Source organism: Aquarana catesbeiana, linkage group LG03 (assembly GCF_042186555.1).
Source record: "Aquarana catesbeiana isolate 2022-GZ linkage group LG03, ASM4218655v1, whole genome shotgun sequence".
Classification (NCBI taxonomy): Eukaryota; Metazoa; Chordata; class Amphibia; order Anura; family Ranidae; genus Aquarana; species Aquarana catesbeiana.
Window position 1 is genome coordinate 506,002,687 of NC_133326.1, and position 22,979 is coordinate 506,025,665.

Sequence of the window (22,979 nt, forward strand, 5' to 3'; positions counted from 1 at the left end):
TTATTCTAAAGGGCCTCTGCTAAAGAAATATATATATATATAGATATATATCTATATATATATAGATATATATCTATATATATATATAGATATATATATATAATGTCTGGGGGTTCTAAGTAATTTTCTACCAAAAAAAAGTAGATTTTTACATGTACTGTATGTGATTAGTGTCAGAACTGGCCTGGTAATGAAGTCATTAATGTTTTCAAGTGGCCCAGTCCACAATGAAATGCTGCGCTGGGTCAAAATAGGAAATCATGCACTGTTCTTCATTATGTATTGAAGTATCTATGGTCACAGCATACACTTTCATTTTATAATATAAAACTTACATCATGCCTCCAGCTACAACCATGGACTCGGAGACAACAAATTGCAGATACAATCATAGCAGCTGCTGGGAGCCATACCTTAGACAGATCCCTACAAGGTACATTGGTGCTCCATACTAACCTACAAGGACCTTGTACCAGTTTGCGGCCATGACATAACCACACCAACCACAAAATAGCTCACCGAAGAAAAAATAAACCAAAGTAGAGAAAGAAAAGAAGGGAGGGTGGGAGTTTTGACCCAACTCAGCTCCCTTCTGACTGAGGACCTCCTGAAACCCCCGACTGACCAGTCATGGATGCTCCACTTGTTCCTAGCCTGGACACCAATCAAGTTAGTCCTTGCTAAATTATTTGCTTTCAAACTATGAGGAACCTCTCCCAGACCCAAACCCTTCTAACCCCTGTGATGCCAGCCCTCTGCCTATGTTTTTTGTTTTCTTTTAGACCCCTTTCACACTGAGGCAGTTTTCAGGCATTTTAGCACTAGAAATAGCGCCTATAAAGTGCCTGAAAACTGCCTCCAATGCCACCCCAATGTGAAAGCCTGAGTGCTTTTACACTTGGGCAGTGTGCTTGCGGGACATTAGAAAAAGTCCTGCAAGCAGCATCTTTGGGGCAGTTTGGGAGTGCTGTATACAGCGCTTCCAAAACGCCCCTGCCCATTGCAATGAATGGGCAGTGCTTCGGAAGCGCCACAACACAGGCGCTTTTAACCCCACTAGTGGCCGAAAAGCGCTGCTAAAACGAGTGGCTCTTTACCGCTAATGCATGGGCGGCCCCAGTGTGAAAGGGGTGTTACTCCGGGTTTGACTTTAAGCACATAATAATTTGGCTCCTCCTGCGGAAAAAAGAAAAGTGTAGAGCAATGCATTAAAAAAAATCACAACGCACAAGTGCATTTAAAGAAAATCAATGCCAGGGACATCATGTAAATGCAGCCTTAGTGAATTGAGTCAACAACATACATAACCCCTTCAGATCCGCGCTATAGTCGAATTACGGCTACAGTGCGGACCTACTTTGCCGGGAGGCTGTCAATAGACATCCTCCCCTTTGCACGCTCCCTGCGCGCCCACTGCAGGGCATGAGCAGTGTGCGCTGTGATCACCGATCCCAGCCCCTTACCACATGATCAGCTGTCAGCCAATGACAGCTGATCACATGATGCAAACAGAAGATCAGTAATAATATTTTTTTCTCCTCACACTGGCAGCGTGAGGAGAAAAAAAAGCAGATCACCGATTTCTGTGCAAGGGACATCAGTCCCAAAGAGGAAGATGCACAACCATTTCATCTGTGCCCACCAGTGCCACAAATCAGTGCCCACCAGTGCATAACAGAGCCAGCAATCTGTGTCACCTATCAATGCCCACCAGTGATGCCAATCAGTGCCACCTAGCAGTGCTGCCTATCAGTGTCACCTACCAGTGCCGATCAGTGCCAGCTATCAGTGCCACCTATTAGTGCCCTTCAGTGCCACTTATCAATGCCCTTCAGTGCCACCCATCATTGCCACCTCTCAGTGTCCAACAATGCCACCTATCAGTGCCCACCAGTGCCACCTCATCAGTGCCCACCAGTGCCTCCTTATCAGTGCCCATCAATGCAGCCTTATCAGTGTACATCAATGAAGTAGAAAAATGACCTGTTTGCAAAATTTAATAACAAAATATAAAACGGTTTTGTATTTTTTTTAAAAGAATTTTGGGCTTTAAAAAAATAAAAAACCCAGAGGTGATCAAATACCACCAAAAGATAGCTCTATTTGTGGGGAAAAAAATGATAAAAATGTCATTTGGGTACAGTGTTGTATGACCGCAAGTGTCGTTCAAAGAGTGACAGCACTAAAAGCTGAAAATTGGTCTGGGCAGGAGGGGGGTTTAAGTGCCCAGTAAGCAAGTGGATAAACACATTTTAGGACAAAGTAACAGCTGACATAATTATTGTTGTGATAATATTTAACAGGTAGCTAGCTGTACGTGTGAATATCTGGCTGTTGAACAACATTTTTAAAGGGTAACTCCACTTTCGTGGGGAAAAAAAAAAATAGCAAATAAAGAAAAAATAACATAGCATATACAATTGCGACACAAGTCATATTGCAATTGATTGTTATTAAAAATTACCTTTCGTTCTCAATCTGCAGCTCTGTAATTTTCTGAAAATGCAATGCAATATGGCTACCTGGAGGTGTTCTGTATACAGTGTACAGAACGCCCCCCAGAAACATCATTTCCAGCTTGTGTGATTGGCTCACCGATTTTACCAGAAGTCTGCGCAAGATTCAAGTCAGATTTCAGGCATGTCCTGCAACAAAAATTTTTTGTGAGATATTATCAATAGAAAATCACGGCTAAAGGTATGTAGGCCCAGTAGCTTTCCTCATTAGAGCCCTTCAGGTGCATAGCTGATTGATAATTAAGAAACCACTCCCATTAGACTCACAGGGGCACAGAAAAACACACAAGGATTTCTTCAGAATAACAAAAAGGTAAGAATCTGCAAGAAAGTTTGTTAAAATCCTTGTAATGTACATAGATCACCCAGAGGGGAATGTTTATTTCTCAACAAAAGTGGAGTTACATTTTAAATAGATTCAACATTTAACTAATAATCAATCAATGTTATTCAGAAAGTTAATAAAGTAACTTCTACCTCTTGTTTTGCCCTTTAAATCCCATCTCCAGCCAAAACCTTTTATTTAGCTTTGGGTAGAGTGGAGCTTCCTGTATTGAAGTCTCAGGTACTGAAGTCCAGGTACAGGAAGCGGGGAAAATCTCTTAAATGGGGTCACAAACAGAAATAGAAATCCCAGAAGGACATATTGGGGGTGATTTACTAAGAAGAAGGCACTGCACCAGTTCATATATTAATTAATGTGCTGTAAAAGTCATTAATCGAACGTGCGAACCGACGCACATTGAAGTGCAAATAGCGATAATAAATGCCCGTGTATGTAAACTGCAACTGTCGCTAGGGTATCTGTGGTTTTCTCATTGATAATAGCGCGTGCCCTATACAATTGGTTAATTTCATCTCATTGGATGTGTCTTGTTAGACAATTAGTAGATGTTCTTAGTTAATTAACCCTTTTGATGCTAATCCCATTCCTATCAATTCTAATATATATTTGAAATGTGTTTATTTTTTCTTTTTTTAACCCAAATCTTTCAATACATTACAAAAAACAGAGAAGTGTTTCTAAACCCAATAAACGTTTTTTTTTTCCGATCTTGATCTTTAAAAGGTGAACATACACTGCAATCAGTTAGATCTTAAATAAATTAAATTTAGTGCAAGAGCCTGTTTGATTTCCTATAATTTGAATTGTTCAAGTGTGTCTTCCTATCACCTATTTTGCCTAAATATTGAGTTGTACAGAGATTGGCCAATGAGATTGGATAGTGCATGACCATCTTAAGTGCCAAATTTGGAATGTAGATGTGCCATGACCCACTTGTATTTTCCAAACAATATTTTTTGGGCATTATACAAGGCACATGAAAAAACATCTTTTTTCAAGACGTGCCACCTAGAGTGATCAGGAATCTTCAAACTATGGCTCTCCAGCTGTTGTGGAACTACACATCCCATGAGGCATTGTAAAACTATGACATTCACAGGTATGAAGAGAATTGTAGTTCCTGAATAGGGATGAGCTTTGCGTTCGAACCGAACCCATGTTCGTCTTGAACATCGGCTGTTCGATCATTCACCGAATTGCGAACGTTATGGGCCGTTCACGCCAAATTCGTGTGGCGCGTCACGGCCCATAATTCACTGCGGCATCGCAGTGCATTGCTGGCTGATGATTGGCTAAGCATGCACTATGACCCACATGCTTGGCCAATCACAGCGCCGTCAGTAGAGAGAGCTGTAATTGGCCAAAGCCAGGGTGGCTTTGGCCAATTATGGCTCAGGGGGTTTAGAACACACCCCACACTATATAAGGCCGCCTGCACGGCGGCCTTGTGTAGTGTGTTCCAGCCTGGTTAGATAGACAGAGAGATTAGGCAGGACAGTCAGTGAGTTAGTTGCACTTACAGTGTATTGTGTGTATATATATGCATCCCAGGTGTTGTATATATATATATATATATATATATATATATATATATATATATATATATATATATATATATACATACACACATACACACACACTGTATTCAGTTTAGTCAGTTTAGTCTACTGACAGGCAGGCTTGTCTTGTTACAGTATTTACAGCTACCTGAAGAAAATTGCTGGTGTTCTTTTGATCCTATTAGTACCACAGTCAGGCAGCTAGACTATTTAGAGTTAGTGTAGTGCGTCCTCCCCACAGTGTTCAGTTAAAGCTACAAGTTAGTTAAGTGTGACCTCTGCACAGTGTTCAGCTAAAGCTACAAGTTAGTGTAGTGCGTCCTCCTCACAGTGTTCAGCTAAAACTACAATTTAGTGTAGTGCGAGCTCTGCACGGTGTTCAGCTAAAGCTACAAGTTAGTGTAGTGTGTCCTCCTCACAGTGTTCAGCTAAAACTGCAAGTTAGTGTAGTGCAACCTCTGCACAGTGTTCAGCTAAAGCTACAAGTTAGTGTAGTGCGTCCTCCTCACAATGTTCAGCTAAAACTACAAGTTAGTGTAGTGCGACCTCTGCACAGTGTTCAGCTAAAGATACAAGTTAGTGTAGTGCGTCCTCCTCACAGTGTTCAGCTAAAGTTACAAGTTAGTTTAGTGTGACCTCTGCACAGTGTTCAGCTAAAGCTACAAGTTAGGGTAGTGCGTCCTCCTCACAGTGTTCAGCTAAAGCTACAAGTTAGTTTAGTGTGACCTCTGCACAGTGTTCAGCTAAAGCTACAAGTTAGGGTAGTGCGTCCTCCTCACAGTGTTCAGCTAAAACTACAAGTTAGTGTAGTGTGTCCTCTGAACAGTGTTCAGCTAAAACTACAAGTTAGTGTAGTGCGACCTCTGCACAGTGTTCAGCTAAAACTACTAGTGTAGTGCGACCTCTGCACAGTGTTCAGCTAAAGCTACAAGTTAGTGTAGTGTGTCCTCTGAACAGTGTTCAGCTAAAACTACAAGTTAGTGTAGTACGACCTCTGCACAGTGTTCAGCTAAAGCTACAAGTTAGTGTAGTGCGTCCTCTGAACAGTGTTCAGCTAAAACTACAAGTTAGTGTAGTGTGACCTCTGCACAGTGTTCAGCTAAAGCTACAAGTTAGTGTAGTGCGTCCTCCTCACAGTGTTCAGCTAAAGCTACAAGTTAGTTTAGTGTGACCTCTGCACAGTGTTCAGCTAAAGCTACAAGTTAGGGTAGTGCGTCCTCCTCACAGTGTTCAGCTAAAACTACAAGTTAGTGTAGTGTGTCCTCTGAACAGTGTTCAGCTAAAACTACAAGTTAGTGTAGTGCGACCTCTGCACAGTGTTCAGCTAAAACTACTAGTGTAGTGCGACCTCTGCACAGTGTTCAGCTAAAGCTACAAGTTAGTGTAGTGTGTCCTCTGAACAGTGTTCAGCTAAAACTACAAGTTAGTGTAGTGCGTCCTCCTCACAGTGTTCAGTTAAAGCTACAAGTTAGTTTAGTGTGACCTCTGCACAGTGTTCAGCTAAAGCTACAAGTTAGGGTAGTGCGTCCTCCTCACAGTGTTCAGCTAAAGCTACAAGTTGGTGTAGTGCATCCTCCTCACAGTGTTCAGCTAAAACTACAAGTTAGTGTAGTGCGACCTCTGCACAGTGTTCAGCTAAAGCTACAAGTTAGTGTAGTGCGTCCTCCTCACAGTGTTCAGCTAAAGCTACAAGTTAGTGTAGTGCGACCTCTGCACAGTGTTCAGCTAAAGCTACAAGTTAGTGTAGTGTGTCCTCTGAACAGTGTTCAGCTAAAACTACAAGTTAGTGTAGTGCGACCTCTGCACAGTGTTCAGCTAAAGCTACAAGTTAGTGTAGTGCGTCCTCCTCACAGTGTTCAGCTAAAGCTACAAGTTAGTGTAGTGCGTCCTCCTCACAGTGTTCAGCTAAAACTACAAGTTAGTGTAGTGCGAGCTCTGCACAGTGTTCAGCTAAAGCTACCTGTAGAAGGTTGGTGGTGTTTTCCTGATCCTATCACTACCGCAGGCAGCTAAATAAGCTACAAGTTAGTTTTTTGCGAGCTCTGCACAGTGTTCACCTAAAGCTACCTGTCGAAGGTTGGTGGTGTTTTCCTGATCCTAGCACTACCGCAGGCAGCTAAATAAGCTACAAGTTTGTTTTTTGCAAGCTCTGCACAGTGTTCACCTAAAGCTACCTGTCGAAGGTCGGTGGTGTTTTTCTGATCCTATCACTAACGCAGGCAGCTAAATAAGCTACAAGTTAGTTTTTTGCGAGCTCTGCACAGTGTTCAGCTAAAGCTACCTGTAGAAGGTTGGTGGTGTTCTCATACTACAGGCAGGCAGTTGATTTTGCTAGCTGCAGTATCAGTACACATATATATATATGTATATATATATATATCCCAGCTTAGTGCAGCTACAGGCCATTAGTATGTCTGGAAGGCCAACAAAGGGAGGCAGACAGTCACAAGCCAATAAAAGAGGGCAAGCAGGCTCTGTGTCTAGAGGCTGGTCATGGAGACGGTGCATCCTCATCAGCACGTGGCAGTGGGACACGCTTGGCCTTTCTTTCGTCAGCTTGCCGTGTTGAGCCACAACATGCAGAAGACTTGGTCGAGTGGATGACCAAGTCCTCCTCATCCTCCTCATCCTCTCTCACCCATGCTCAGGGTACTTTGTCTGGCAAAGCAGCTGCCAACGCGGCCTCTTCCCTCGGCTCAATGGCATCAGTGACAACCTTCCCTAGCCCCACCATGTTCTCCTGAGGAGTCCCTCGAACTGTTTGACCACAGTGTTGGGTACATGCTCCAGGAGGATGCCCAGCTTTTAGAAGGCTCTGATGATGATACTGAGCGAGATGAAGGCAGTAACGTGAGCACGGCAGTCATGATCCCCCTGCTGCAGCATACTGCCAGGTTTGCTCCAGTGATGAGGAGGGAGGGGATGATAAGGTCACTGAATCAATGTGTGTGCCTGATAGGAGAGAGGAGGAGGAGGAGGCACATCACCAACGAGGCAGGATGCCCTCCAGGGGCCAGCCTAAGGGCAGCACACTGACTGCATCACACCCAAAAGCTCCGCATGTGTAGGGCGCTGCTGTCTCTGTGCATTATTCCAAAAGTTCTTTGGTGTGGGCCTTTTTTGAGACGAGTGCATCAGATCGCACCACTGCTATTTGCAACATATGTCTCAAGCGTATCTCGCGTGGCCAAAATATCTCCTGCTTGGGCACCACATGCTTGACCAGACATATGTTGACCTGCCATGCAGTTCGTTGGCAAGCGTATCCAAAAGACCCACACCAAAGCTCCTCATCAGCTGAGATCTCCAACCCCACTATACCTTCAGTCCTCTCTGAGACCTGCACTGAGAGGAATGAAGGTGTAGAATTAGGTGTGTCACAGCTAAGTACTTGTGGGCAATCTGCTTTCGGTACACTGACATCAGATTGTAGCAGGCAAATTTCCCTGCCCCAGCTGCTGCACCGCAGAAAGAAGTTCGCTCCCAGCCATCCACATGCCCAGCGGTTGACTGCTAGCTTGGCAAAATTGCTAGCACTTCAACTGCTGCCTTTTCAGTTGGTAGACTCTGCCCCCTTCTGTGAGTTTGTGGAATGTGCGGTTCCTCAGTGGCAGGTAACCAAACGCCACTTTTTCTCACGGAAGGCGATTCCGGCTCTCTACTAGCATGTTGAAGGCAAATTCTTGGCCTCGCTGGACAGGGCGGTCAGCGGTAAGGTGCATATTACCGCTGACTCATGGTCCAGCAGGTATGGACAGGGACGTTACCTAAGTTTCACGGCACATTGGGTGACTCTGCTGGCAGCTGGGAAGGATGCAGGACAAGGTGCAGTAGTGTTGGAGGTTGTTCCGCCACTAAGCCTCCAAAATGCCACTACTAATGATTGTGACACACCTCTCTCCTCCACCCCCTCCTCTTCTTCTTCCTCCATGGCCTCTTTCTGTGCTTTGTCCTCGGAACCAGGGGTGCTCCGTAGCCGTTCAATGGGCTACGCAAGTATGCAGGCCAAAAGATGCCATGCGGTGCTTGAGCTGGTGTGCTTGGGGGACAGGAGCCACACTGGGGCAGAGGTTCTGTCAGCTCTGCAGGGGCAGGTTCAGAGGTGGTTGACGCCACGCCAACTTAAGGCAGGAATGGTGGTTTGCGACAATGGCACCAACCTCCTCTCTGCCCTCCGACAGGGACAAATGACCCATGTGCCCTGTTTGGCTCACTTCCTTAACTTGGTGGTGCAGCGGTTCTTGGGCAGGTACCCGGGCTTACAGGATGTCCTGAGGCAGGCCAGGAAAGTCTGTGTGCATTTCCGCCGGTCATATAATGCCAGTGCTCGGCTGGCAGACCTCCAAAAGGAGTTTAACCTGCCCAAGAACCGCCTATTCTGTGACATGCCCACCAGGTGGAACTTAGCGTTGGCCATGCTGCAGCGGCTGCACACGCAGCAGAGGGCCATCAATGAGTACCTGTGCGACTATGGCACCAGGACAGGGTCAGGGGAGCTTGTTTTTTTTTTCCCCACGCCAGTGGGCCATGATCAGGGATGCATGCACTGTCCTGTCACCATTTGAGGAGGCCATGAGGATGGTGAGCAGTGACAGTGCGTGCACACGCTGCGTGGAATAATGGACAGGGCGCTTGAGGCAGAACAGAGGCAGGAAGAGGAGGACTTCCTTAGCTCTCAAGGCCCCCTTTATCCAGACAGTGTTCCTGCGTGCCTGCCGATCACACAGGACGAGGACGAGGAGGAGGAGGAGGATTGTGTCAATATGGAGGTGGAGCCTGGCACTCAGCATTAGCAGCAGTCTTTAAGGGATCAGTCCCAAGAAACACATGGACTTGTACGTGGCTGGGAGGAGGTGGCTGCGGACCATGTCGTCCTTAGTGACCCAGAGGACTCCGGACCGAATGCCTCAGCAAACCTACGCTGCATGGCCTCCCTGATCCTGCAAAGCCTGCGTAAGGATCCTCCTATTCGTGGTATCAAGGAGAAGGACCAATACTGGCTGGCAACCCTCCTTGATCCACGTTACAAGGGTAAGGTTGCGGACCTTATCTTGCCATCGCAGAGGGAGCAGAGGATGAAACATCTTCGGGAGGCCTTGCAGAAAGGTCTGTGCAACGCGTTCCCAGAGACTAGGAGGTTACAAACTCCTGTTTCTGGACAACGTGTTGCTGAGGCTTCAGTTAGTCAAAGAAGGAGCGGTGGAGAAGGTGGCCGTCTGACCAATGCGTTCAGACAATTTTTTGGTCCGCAGCCCCAAGGTATGATCGGTTCCAGCAACCATCGCCAGCGTCTGTTTTACATGGTGCAGGAATACCTAGGGGCAAGATCTGACTTGGACACCTTTCCTACCGAAAATCCTCTGGGTTACTGGGTCTTGAGGATGGATCACTGGCCAGAGCTTGCACAGTATGCAATTGAGCTACTGGCCTGTCCTGCATCCAGCGTTCTTTCTGAACGCACATTCAGTGCTGCTGGAGGCTTTGTAACCGATCACAGGGTGCGTCTGTCCACCAACTCGGTCGATCGGCTGACCTTCATAAAAATGAATCAGTCTTGGATCAGCACCAGCTACCAAGCACCTGATGCTGATGTAACCGAATAATTTTTTTTCAAATCTCAGATCCCTTCAAAGACTGCCTATGCTGATGCTGAGTGACTATCCTGAGTAATTATCCTCTTCCTCCTCAATGATCACGCTGATAGCTTGTAAGAACATTTTTGGTTCTGGGCGCCACCACCAGTGCCTAAATCCCAATTTTTCAGCCCCTGTTTAACAGGGGCGTGTAATTACAATTTTTTATGCAATATTTTGCAGCAGGGCTCATTTCTGCGTTCCAACTAGAGTATCTGTGAGGGGTTGCAGTGTTGTGGCACCAGCACCAGTGCCTAAGGCCCAATTTTTCAGCCCCTGTTTAACAGGGGTGTGTAATTACAATTTTTGATGCAATACTTTGTAGCAGGGCTCGTTCCTGCGTTCCAACTAGAGTATCTGTGAGGGGTTGCAGTGTTGTGGCACCAGCACTAGTGCCTAAGGCCTAATTTTTCAGCCCCTGTTTAACAGAGGTGTGTAACTACAATTTTTGATGCAATACTTTGCAGCAGGGCACGTTTCTGCGTTCCAACTAGAGTATCTGTGAGGGGTTGCAGTGTTGTGGCACCAGCCCCAGTGCCTAAGGCCCAATTTTTTAGCTCCTGTTCAACAGGGGCATGTAATTACAATTCTTGATCTAATATTTCACAACAGGGCCCTTTTCTGCGCCCACCAAGAGTGAGTGAGGACTTACAGTGTTGTGGCACTAGCACCACCACCACCAAAGGCCCAATTTTTCTGCCCCTGTTCAACAGGGGCATGTAATTACAATTCTTGATCTAATATTTCACAGCAGGGCCCTGTGTGGGCTTACAGTGTTGTGGCCACAACAACACCTAAGGCCCAAATTTCTGCTGAGTATATAAGGCAGGCCCCTACTTTCAAACATCCAACTTACAAAGACTCCTACTTGCAAACGGAAGGAGACAACAGGAAGTGAGATGAAATCTACCCCTAGGAAGGGAAATTCTCTCCTGTAAGAGTTAATATGGGAAAAATGTTTCTCTTTTCCATTGATGCTTTATCACCAATCCTTGTTTCACAAAAAAACCCAAATTTTCAAAAAACATTTGTCATTGGGACAAAAAGTGAGGTGAAATCTTCTGAAGAGGAGCACAGACAGCAAAACAAATGTCACAGGGGTGATAACCCTTCCCTATGTTTTCCAAAATGCTTAAAATAGATTTTTTAGCTGGAGCTAAACACGTTAAAAATGTACCAGTTCAAAATTACAAACAGATTCTACTGAACAACGTACCTATAGTCCCTGTCTTGTTTGCACCGCCTGTATACTGCTGTTCAGAGTATATAGTGCCTGGTGGCCCCACGCCTTTCCTTTTTTTAATTTAGGTGTGGGGTTCCCCTTAATATCCATACAAGACCCAAAGGGCCTGGTAATGGACGGGGGGTACCCATGCTGTTTGTCTCACTGATTTTCATCCACATTGCCAGGACCCGACATTACATTAAAGCCGCAAGCAGTTTAAAATGACATTTTTCCTTTAAAAATGACATTTTGTGCAGGGACTGTTCTAAACACAGGAAACACACGCCACTTTACAGACATACTATAGACACCCCCCAGGTACGATATTTAAAGGAATATTTCACTATTACATTAACTTTAAGCATCATTAAAATCACTGCTCCCGAAAAAACGGACGTTTTTAAAAGTTTTTTTTTGCATTGATACATGTCCCCTGGGGCAGGACTCGGGTCCCCAAACCCTTTTTAGGACTATACCATGCAAATTAGCCTTTAAAATTAGCACTTTTGATTTCGACGTTCGAGTCCCATAGACGTCAATGGGGTTCTAACGTTTGTGCGATATTTTCGGTCCGTTCGCAGGTTCTGGTGCGAACCGAATCGGGGGGTGTTCGGCTCATCCCTATTCCTGAATAACTGGAGGGCTGTAGTTTAAAGACCCCTATGCTAGACCATTATTATGTAGAAAGTAAAAATAAAAATTAAGTACAACGCTGCGTTTAAACTGACAAAAGGAAAAATAGCAGCCAACACACCTATAGACTCAAGGTAAGTAATACATAAAAATAATAAAAGTGTAGCGCTATATTTCACATCCACAAACGTATGTATCGCAATATATATGTACATATAAAAATAGTGAATGCTACCAAAACATGTATGACCATAATATGGACAATAACAAATAATTAGACAGTGTTGATCACATAGAAAATTAAATAAGCAATAATAAAACTTGGTGATCAGGTGTGCCAGTGATTAGTAGAAACCAGTGCTGGTTCCATAAACCAAACATCAAACAAAATAAAATCATAGAATATAACTGTCCATATTGTGTAGAAAAAATAGTGAAGAAAACATCAGCAAAGTTCTATGGGGGTGATGAGTGGCCAGATGGTGGAAAGAAACTCCCAAATTCACAGATGGATGATTACACCAGATCTGACGAGTAGGTAGAAAGGAGACCACAAGTGTGTATAGATTGTACATCAGTGCTGGGGCCAACACCAGAAGTAGAGGAGGCTTACCGGAACTAGTTGACCTGAAATGGCGTACGCCAGACAAGTCAAAAAGGCTTAATAATCACTGGTTCTGAAAGGTGTGTCTTGTCAGATGTCATCAACACATGGTGGGGAAAGGGGTAACAGCACGGCTTCCTCGCCCATGGATAATCCAGCTCCTCTGCTGCCACTTGTGTCTTTGCAAAGTTAAGCTAAATTAAATCCTTTCTTATTTTTGCTTGGGGATAGAGTGCAGAGGGATTAGAAGCCTTGTCAGTTTTTGGGGATGTCTACACCCATGATAGGGTGAAGACACCTCCCAAATTTTGCCAGTCTATCTTTCAATTTTATTCACTTCCTGTCACATAGCCAAACAGGAAGTGAGGGTAAAACCCTACCAATGTCTTTCCTTGGGGACACACAGGTCAGTCTAAATAATTTCCCCAAAATTATTAGGTATCTTGGACAAATCGACGTTGCACTACAAGTGCACTTGGAAGTGCAGTTGCTGGAGATCCGAGGGGGACATGCAAGGAAAATAAAAAAATAGCATCTTTGCTTCTACATGATTGGATGATAAAATCACCAGTGCTTCCCCTCAGATTTACAGCGTGGATTTGCCTTTAATAAACCCCAAAATTCCTAATAATTTGGGGTGTACACAACAAAGTGCTATAGTGCAATTTGCCTAATGGGGACTAGTTAGATGTGTGTTCCCAAGGAAACACATTGGTAGGGTTTTACCCTCACTTCCTGTTTGGTTATGTGACAGGAAGTAAGGCCAATTTTCAGAAAGGGACACAAAGCCCAACCTAAAAAAGACAAGCAGGGGTTCTAACACTCACTTAGTTTCCCTCAAATGCCCATAATTAGAATAGGATTGTCTTGAGCTAGAGTTTAGCTTAGTGCTCTAAATCAGTGGTTCTAAACCCTGTCCTTAAGTACCCCCAACAGGCCATGTTTGTAGGTTTTCCTTCATCTTGCACAGGTGCTTTAAATCAAAGTCAATGGCTTGGTATTTTGGACAGCTATTTTAGCTAAGATAAATTCCCAAAACATGTCCTGTCGGGGGTATTTAAGTACTGAGGCTGAGAACCACTGCGCTAAAATGGAAAATTGAATAATTACCTCTCTTTAATTTTCTTTTCCTGGTGCCTATCCATGGCAGCATACACACAATCCTTGCATATGCTACCACGAAGGCACCAGAAAAGTAGCTTTTAGACAAATCACACCTTTTTTGTTTTGCCATTCCAATCAGTCTATTTAAGCTGCAGCTGGGAAATATGTTATTGTTTGTTGGGGGGGGGGGGGGGGGGGAGTGTAAAATGCATTACTTGGATTAAGCATGCATCTGCAAAACAAATTATTAACAAAACAGATGAAACATAAAAATTTGCTGCAAATTTTATTGGTCAACAAAACAGGACTAGGAAAAGAGCAAGGAAAGCAAAAAAACACATGTATGTTAATTTGAGACACTAAGAGAATATGGTTTTGAGGTCTTACCATTTTGCAGAGGAAATGAACAGGAGTTAAAAGGACTGCACCCACAAAAGGACAGTCTCCTAATGATTTAAACATTTATTAATCACAACATCTTGAGGAAGATTTTGGAAAATAATGCAGCACAGGCAATTAAATCAAAGTGAAACTAAACACACACATACACACACACACACACAATGAAAGGGGGGTGGACGCTTGGGGGCAGGGGGGGCCTGGGCACCCCAAAAGTCAACCACCTTGTTCTAATATTTAGGGGGACAAGGGCTTCTTCCACACAACCCTAGGCTGGGGTTGTGGGGGGCTGCAGACAGGGGGCTTTACAGAATGTGGAAATCCCCTTTAAACTAGTGGGTACAAGTTGCTTTATAGTTGGTATTGGGCTGATCCCAACATGCTCCAAAGGCAGCCAGCTATGTTGAGTGCATGTGGCCTTGTATGGTTCGGGAGGGGGTTGGGCGATCGTTCTTCTCAGCAATTTCCTAGATGGCCCTGTTGTATGCTCTGAAAAAGGATGTGGTTTGGATTGGTGAAGGCAGCTCACGGCCTTTTGAGAATAGAGTGAAGTTTGGAGTTCCCCTTTTAAAAGCAAAAGCTAGCCCAAGGAAATTATATGCATTAGAGGGGGCAGACAAGAGCATTGTAGAATGGAGTGTGGAGTTCCCCTTTAAAAGTAAAAGCTAGCCCAAGGAAATCATATGCATTAGAAGGGGAAGACAAGAGCATTTTAGAATGGAGTGTGGAGTTCCCCTTTAAAAGCAAATGTTAGGCCAAGGGATTAGAGAGGGGAGACAAGAGCATTGGAGAATGGAGTGTGGAGTTCCCCTTTAAAAAATTATTTTAACAAGGTGCATGTCACATGTTGGCAACGTAACATGCTAACATGACCTGTGTGCAAATCTCCTTAAAAAAAAATACATAAAGGTTAACAAGCGTAAAAAAAAAAAAAAAAATTGTCAAGTTTAGAGGTGTGCCCGTTCAACCCATGCAATTGCATGTACGTTGCTTAACATTTACTAAGATTTTGGCCACTCAGTGAAACGCATTTGAACGAGCGTAAGAGCCGCTTGCGCATGCGCACTGCTTACATTGATCTCACGCAGTTCTAAACATACTTGCAGTCAATTCAGGCTTTCTCTGAAAAAGTTACTTTCTCATTCTATTTTGGGCATATTTGTTACTTGGGCAGTTGTTACTAAACTTCCTCACATCACCTCACAATATTGGCACCTCCATGTCCATAGTGGCGCAAAGATTGCATTCTCCCGTGCGCCGAGATCGCTATAGTAAATGGGGGATTCACGCTCTGTTACCGGCGCACCATTTCATAAATATGAAAATGTGCATTGCGCCACGTCGTGCGCCTCTACTCTACTCTACTCTGCTGACGGCGCACGGCTTTTGTAAATCACCCCCTCTGTCTTGTCCTTTATTCATGTACAATACAAAAGCATCACAGGCCTGTGATACTAGGGTGTTACATCCCTTTCCTTTCCAGGCTACTTTTCAGTTTCTAGTGCAGTGATAGTCTGACTGACAATTACGTAGTCATGCACCATTTAAATTCCAATTACATTTTTTTTCAGTTTTTATTTTCTCTTACTTTTTATTTTATAACAAATTGAATAAATACATTTTCTTGATAAATTCAGGTCAAAATATATTCTGGTATTCTTTTTTTTAATATATATGTATATACAGTAACTATTTGAAATATATAAAACCTGACTACCTATTACATGTCTTTTGGCCCAAAAATGCTACAACAGTACAAAAACCCACAAATAACTCTTTTTTTTTTCTTTTGGAGAGTAGACACTCCAAAATATTTAGTAAGAGGCATGGTGATTATTTTGAAGATCTAATTTTTGACACTCTTTTTGGAGAAAAAACAGCCAGCTTTCTCCTTCCTCTGTCACACACAAAGGTGATGGAAGAGAGGAGAGCTAAAGCAGTCCATACATGATATAGATTTTTTTCGTCTGACCAACAGAAAAAAAAAAACTGACTCAATTCCCCCCTGGGAGGAATCCTCTTACTCGGCGGGACTCGCGGTATGGGGCTGCGAGGGTTGGTACAGCTCAGGATACAAAATAAGGTATGTTGGACATACAAGGGCTCACTGCACAATAATCATAGATGCTATATGTTACAATTGTCATTGTTTTTTAGATATTTGTATTTTTCAATAAATGTATATTTTTTATACTGCTATATCTTCTCCACTGTTTCTTAGCCTAAAAAGTCTGCCTCCCTGGTAATACTCAGTACTACCTTATTTTGTATCCTCAATGATTTATGGACGTGGCTCATTTTTGGTGCACTTTCCTCTTTTTTTTGGTTGGTACAGCTCATTCCTCTGCTGCTGATCAGGTGCCTGTTGCAATGGCTCATTGAGGGAGTGTGCATTCCTTGGGAACTGGCTTGTTACCTGGAGAGGCCAGTGTCCCTGTTCCTACAGTGCCGGTGGAGGGGCGGAGATCCAAGGATGGCACGGCAGCTGGTGGCTACATGGACAGGTGGTGAGAGGAGCGAGGAGAGCGGCTTCATCCCGCTCGGCCAGGGGGAGTGCCTGGCTTGTCAGTGACGGGGAACAGCCTGGGCCCTCACGGAAGATGGCGCCGTCACTGCGGCCGGGATGGCACTCGGAGGACTCCAGGTGTAACAGGCCAGGGCAGCACACCGGATCGTGAAGATGCTCCCCTGTCAGAGGGGGTGATGGAAGAGGAGAGTGATGAGGAGCCAGTGGCAGGCCTGCAGCGGTGGAGCATGTGGTGACAGCTGGAGGTCCAATTCCTTGGCAGCCTGGTAAGCAGCCTTTAGGCCTACCCTCTGTGTCTTCTGTGTGTGTGCCTGTTGCTGGGGGACCAGGTTCTGGGGGAGTCTTTGCATGGTGAGGGGTCTGTGTTGGCAGGGGCTGGGGTTGTGGTTGATTCTGGTAGGGCAGTGTTGGGAGTGCAGGATCTGGCGCAGCTATTAGAGGGGTTGGAGATGTTTTGGGGCGTCTGGACCGTTTATCAGGTGTAGGGTTGCCCACGGCAGCTTGGGTTCCTCCTGCTGGAGGTGTACTGGGGCCTCCGGCAGTGGCCAGAGCCACACTGGCAGCCGGGACTGGAACAGTGTCTGGTCTGCCGCTGGCAGCTCCGGGGGGTCGTCTTCCTCTGGACAAGTGGCTGGACAGATGCCTACGGCGGGGGACACTGGTGCGGCGGACAAGGTAAGGAGGTGGACCAGGTTTGTCTGGTGGATCCAGCCAAATGTGAGGTGTACGTTTGTTTTGAGGGGCCACTAGCACACCTCAAGCAGGAATTGCGAGAAAAAATTTGGAGGGGTGAGTACGTTGAAATTCTTTCCCTCCTTCCACTGGAAAATTTTTATCTGGATAGAGGTAAGTTGGATGACAGCAAGAAGGAGGAAGAAGAGAAGAGGCGATATAGGCTCATTCCACAATCGTTTACCAGTTGGTTCAGGCATTTGCAATTTTAGCCAGTGTTCTAGGTGAAAGGGCTCTGGAGAACTGCTCCTCTCTCTTTTGTTATTTGGATGCGATAGGGGAAGCTTATTGAGTCTACAGGGACTGGCATGTCTCAGGTACGACGAGCACTTCCACCAGCACAAGGCGTTACATCCGTCCTTGCGCTGGGACCACAAGGACATTAGTCTTTGGATGTGGCTCATGATCTTGGCGCGGGCTGGGACTTCGTTTTTTCAGTCAGGGGCCAGCAGATCTTCTTCCTCTGGACAGTCGGCCAACAAAAGAAAGGGGTGCTGCTGGTCATTCAATGAAGGCACTTGCAAGTTTGGAACGACGTGCAAATATAAACATGAGTGCTCCGGCTGCGGGGGCTCCCACTCCTTCAATAGATTTACACAAAAAGGCAAAGGCAGAACTGGGGAGCTTTGAGGAAGAAGGGAGAACTCCGGTGATCATAGCAAGGATCTGTGCGTTTCTAGGTAGGTATCCAAACCGTTAGGCAGTGGACCTGCTGGCTTCAGGATTCGCCGAGTGCTTTCGTATTCCATGTAGGCCTCCCCCCCAACCTTCAGACAATTTGAGGTCGGCATTGGCTCGCCCTGTGGTGGTGTCTGCGAAATTAGCAAAAGAGGTTGAGCTGGGTAGCATGGCTTGTCCATTTATCTCCACTGGATAATTTGGTGGTTTCTCCTTTGGGGGGTAGTCCCTAAGAAGGAACCCAACAAGTTTAGGTTGATTCATCATTTGTCGTATCCCAGAGGGGGTTCCGTGAATGAATTCATTGATCTTGGTTTGTGTTCCGTTTCCTACACCTTTTGACGCGGCGGTGCGTTAGGTTCGTTTCTATGGTCAGGGGGCTTTATTAGCAAAAAATGGATATTGATTCTGCTTTTTGTTTGTTGCCTGTACATCCTGACAGTTTTCACTTGTTGGGTTGTAAGTGGCAGGGGTGCTATTTCATTGATCAATGTATGCATATGGGGTGCTCCATTTCTTGTTCATTGTTCGAAACTTTTAGTTCATTCTTTGAGTGGGTGGTCCAAGAGGTGTCTGGACTTCCATCTGTCATTCACTACTTGATGATTTTTTGTGTGTTGGGCCAGCCGCTTCTAATTGTTGTAGGGTTTTGTTGGCTACGGTTCAGCACATGGCGGAGCGCTTTGGCATTCCGTTGGCGGCAGACAAAATGGAGGGTCCAGCTATGATTTTCCTGGTATTTTGATTGACACTGTGGCCATGGAATGCCACCTAACAGAAGACAAGCTGACGGACTTACGGGTGGAGGTGGTCTTAGTGCTGGAAAGCTGACCCTGCGGCAACTTCAGTCGCTTCTTGGGAAGCTCAACTTTGCTTGTCGGATCATGCCAATGGGCAGAGTTTTTAATCGCTGGCTGGCAGCCACCGCGGGGGTTCAGGCTCCTGGGCATCACATTCGCCTGACCTGAGAACACAAAGTGGACCTGCTAGTCTGTAAGTTCTTTTTGGATTCTTATAATGGCAGGTCTGTGTGGATGTCTGAAGCTATGTCCAGGTTTGATTTGGAGCTCTTCACAGATGCCGCGGGATCGGCTGGCTATGATGCATACTTTGGGGGGGTCAGTGGAGTGCGGGCCCGTGGCCATTGGAATGGCGGGAGGCTGGGTTCACCAGGAACTTGGCACTCTTGGAACTGTTTCCAACTGTGCTCGTGGTGGAGCTTTGGGGTTCTCAGTTCAGTCACAAGAAGATCCATTTTAATTGCCATAATATGGCTGTTGTACAGGCAATTAATAGTGTGTCAGCTTCATCCCCATGGGTGGTGCGTTTGTTGCGGCATTTGGTGTTGGCTTGTTTACGTTGCAATGCATTTGTATATGCTGTTCATGTCCTGGGTTGCACTAATTCCTTGGCCGATGCTCTTTCTTGGTTTCAGTGGGACAAGTTTCGCTCGTTGGCTCCGGGAGCGGTGCAACTGGGAGTTCCTTGTCCAGCACAGCTGTGGCGGATTGCCTTGGAGTGATTGTGATGCTGATTCGGCAGACGGTGAGTGAGGCTACATGGCCGGTGTATTCAAGGGTTTGGGAGGAGTGGTTTGGTCTGGTCCATGGTTTGTGTGGTGCGGTAGTTGAAGGTTATGACGGGTTGTTGGTGTTGTATTTCATAGGTCGGAATGTGGGGGAGGGAGTATCGGTGTTGGTGTTGAATAGCAAGTTGGCGGGGTTGGCATTTTTGTTCAAGTTGTTGGGTTGTAGGATTGTACGAAGGATTTTTTGGTTCGGCAATCGGTGAAGGTCTACTGCAGGAGGTGCCGGCCAGTGGATGGTCACCGTCCGGTGTCTTTTGAGTTATTTCGGGTGCTTCCCGGTGTGTGTTTGTCGGCCTGTGAGGCCCTTTTGTTTCATACAGCTTTTTCCTTAGCATTTTTTGGGGCACTGCACATTGGGGAATTGGTCTGTTCTTCTAGATGGGGGTTGGACAGTTTGCAGTCGGCTGACGTGCAATGTAGTGACAATTCTGTGTTTTTTTGGATACAGAGATCCAAGATGGATCAAGCCGGGTGGGGGTGAGTGAGTGGAGTTGTTTGGCGTTGTGCGGTCACCGGCTTGTCCGGTGCAGGTTGATTCACATTTTTTGGCGTTATGCCTGGGTCACGTCGGCCCCTTTTTATTGGATGCGGATGGTTCGGCTTTGTCTAGGTATCAGTTCACGGAGGTGTTTGGTTGTCTTGGGTTTTTGTCCGTCTGACTTTGCATCTCAATCCTTTTGAATTGGGGCCACAACGGAGGCGGCACATTGGGGGTTAAGTGAGGGGGCCTTACGGCGTATTGGCAGGTGGGAATCTCTGTGTTATCCCCTATATGTTCGTTCTCATTTGTTATGATTTATGTTAGTCTATGTAGGGTTTTTGCCTGTATGCTGTCCTGTTTGTTGTCTCCTCCTGTTTTTTGGTGAGAAGCTGGCTTTATGTTCTCGCTTCTATGTGTGTGGTGTTTTTGTTGTTTTTTTCTTTACAGGGAAGGGCTCTTGCTTGATTTGGATATTGGGCCACTCATACATCCACTGGGGAACGAGAAAAGCTGATGTACGGCCTGACGGGCGTCAATTGGGCATTCCTAGGGAAAAGGCAGTGGTTCGTTGGATTGGGATGCCCGGTCTATTGTGGAGTAGAGTGGTTCCTGAGTTTGAGCATTATGCTCGGCTTAATAGAGCCCCCGGCATGTTAGTGGTACATGCTGTGGGGAACGATTTAGGGCTACGGTCCATGAGGGATCTCACCCAGGATGTTAAATATGACTTTCTTCGGCTTCGCTTGGCTTACCTGGACTTGTTGATGGTATGGTCAGATATGGTGGCCCATACACAGTGGAGGTGGGCTAGGTCAGCTACGGGTCTTAACAAGGCAAGGGGAAAAGTAAAATCGGGAGGTGGCACAATTTCTGATGCACAATGGGGGTTTGGCGGTACACCATCACGAGTTGGAATTAGAACCTTGGCAATATTTACGCGGGGACGGCGTTCATTTGAATGCTGTTGGTATTGACATGTGGTGTCCTGGTTTGGAGGAGGGTATCCAGAGGGCCCTGAGGGTGTGAAGGTCCTCTCAAACCTAAGGTGTCAGGTTTGCGTGGTGGTGGCGGGGTGCAAGGTCCTTTGAGGTCATATTGGCACAAAAAGGTATGGTGTAGGGATCCGTCTGAGGTACGGCTCGCAGTTGGTTTATGGGTACCTGCGAGTTGTCTCTGAGTCGGTGGTTTTTGTGACTGGAGGCCTTAGAAGTGACTAGCAGGTACACTTTTGGTTTTATGCCTATTGGGCTCCTTTCTTTAATAAACTGGATGTTGTCTTTTGATATGTTATTGATATGTTAACCACTTCCCATCTGCACAATAGATGAAAGATGGCTACAGCGCGGACCTACTTGGCGTGCTCTGTGATCAGCGACCCCTTACCCCGTAAGAGACCCCTATGAGATCCCGACCCCTTACCACGTTATTAGCTGTCAGCCAATGACAGCTGATCAGGTGATGTAAACAGAGCTGGTAATCGGCTATTTTTTCTCCTCAGGCTGGTAGCCTGAGGAGAAAAAGAAAGCCGATCACCGGCGGCTGTGAGAGGGACATCAGTCCTGATCATGGAGAGCCTCTGCAGAGGCTTCTGTGCCCACCTGTGCCACCTACCAGTGCACAACAGTGCCGCCTACTAGTGCCCACCAGCACCACCTACCAGCGCCCACAGTACCACCCATCAGTGCCCACAGTTTCACCTATCAGTGTCTCATCACCAGTGCTGCCTATCAGTGCCACCTACCAGTGCTCATCAGTGCTACCTTCCAGTGCCCATCGGTGCCACCTATCAGTGCCCATCAGTGACATCTATCAGTGCCCATCAGTGCCACTCATCAGTGCCACCCATCAGGGCCCATCAGTGCCTATCAGTGTCACCTTATCTCTGCCCATCAGTGTCGCCTTATCTCTGCCCATCAGTGCAGCCCATCACTGCAGCCTCATCAGCGAATATCAATGAAGGAGAAAAATTAGCCGTTTGCAAAATGTTATAACAAACTATGAAACATGTTTTTTCTTCAAAAATTTCTGTCTTTTTTTGTTTGTTTAGCAAAAAATAAAAACCCAAGTGGTGATCAAACACCACCAAAAGAAAGCTCCATTTGTGTGAAAAAAATAATAAAAATGTCATTTGAGTACAGTGTAGCATGACCATGCAATTGTCATTCAAAGTGTGACATTGCTGAAAGCTAAAAATTGGACTAAGCAGGAGGGGGGTTTAAGTGCCCAGTAAGCAAGTGGTTAATTATTGGATATTTATATTTTGGTTAATAAAATGGCTGCTATGGCCAGTTTACTGCAATTAATGGTGTGGTCATTAGATGAAAAGGTGTGGTTATTGGTATAGCAGGTGACAAGCCATATTTAATACCATAGTCAAGAGAGGCCCAGAGTAGAACCCAAAGGCAATGAATGGAGGGCCGGCCTGACAGGGGATAAAGGGGCTTGGGACACACGGCGTTAATAGCAAGGGGCGTTTCAGGGGTATTACCTAGGGCTGTTCAAAGTTGTATGGAGGCTGGGTGGAGATTTGGGGGGAAGTGATTAGGGGACGGAACAAGGGGGTGGTCTCCAGTCGGAAGGACGAAAAGTGTGGAACAACTTCCCACCTTCCCACCTTACATTTGGTGGGTATTTTGTGGACTTGAGTGTCTGGGGGAGACGGTTGTGGCAATTGGTGGGGTGCAAGGTCCTTTTAGGTCATATGGGCACAAAAAGGTATGGTGTAGGGACCCGTCTGACGTATGGTTCCCAGTTGGTGTATGGGTACCTGCGAGTTGTCTCTGAGTCAGTGGTTTTTGTGACTGGAGGCCTTAGAAGTGACTAGCATGTACGGTTTTGGTTTTATACCTTTTGGGACCTTCTTTAATAAACTGGATGTTATGTTATTGATATGTTAATTATTTAATATTTATATTTTGGTTAATAAAATGGCTGCTATGGCCAATTTACTCCAA